General features: G+C 60.2%; 1 protein-coding gene across 1 annotated transcript in view; it reads left to right on the forward strand.

Moving 5' to 3' along the window:
• The first annotated feature begins 144 nt into the window (after positions 1 to 144).
• DNAJC27 (DnaJ (Hsp40) homolog, subfamily C, member 27) overlaps positions 145 to 621 on the forward strand; it is a 20255-nt gene continuing 19778 nt past the window's right edge. Inside the window, exon 1 of the mRNA XM_005874969.2 lies at positions 145 to 203. The gene's annotated coding sequence lies outside the window, so the exon portion shown is untranslated. The remainder of the gene's footprint in view (positions 204 to 621) is intronic.

The raw sequence follows: 621 nt of genomic DNA on the forward strand, positions 1-621 counted from the left end.
CGTGCCGATTGGCTGGGAGGGCGGCCACTCAACAGCCTGGGGCTCAGCCTCCTCCCCGCCCCTGAGCAGGCCGGGGTCTCCTCCCGGGGGACCGGGCGCCGGGAGGAAAGCTCTCCTGACCCTTCTGACCTCTGGGTGGCCCCCTCCCCCTCCGACGTCGCTCGTCCCAAGAAGGTGTCTTCTGTGGCCCTTACCCCTTGAGGGTATGTACCCCAAAGAGAGTCAGGAGGCCTGGACCCTAACGTCACTCCGTCTGCGCAGAGACCATCTCTGCGCTCCAGGGACCCCCCCAGGACTGGGAGGTGGAGAAGGAAAGTTTAGTGGCCCAAGCAGAGCTGGGAAGCCGCAGGGAGTGTGCTGGGTGCGTGTGAGGCCTGGGGGTTTGCACAGGGCTCTCTGCAGACCTGGAGCCCAGAGTCGAGCCCTTCAGTCCTAAGAAAGCATCGCTGATGCTGACATGTGTCACGGGGAGGTGCAGGGCGTCTCCAGGAGCCTGTTGTTGCTTTTTTTTTTTTTTTTTTTTGCAGGTTTGTTTGGTTTTTGGTGGTGTCGCCACATCAGTTCTCTCAAGGAAGCCTTAGTTCCACTGCCTTTTTCTTTTCTCCGTCTCCTGGGTATCAG

This window comes from Myotis brandtii, unplaced genomic scaffold (genome assembly GCF_000412655.1).
Source record: "Myotis brandtii unplaced genomic scaffold, ASM41265v1 scaffold454, whole genome shotgun sequence".
Lineage (NCBI taxonomy): Eukaryota > Metazoa > Chordata > Mammalia > Chiroptera > Vespertilionidae > Myotis > Myotis brandtii.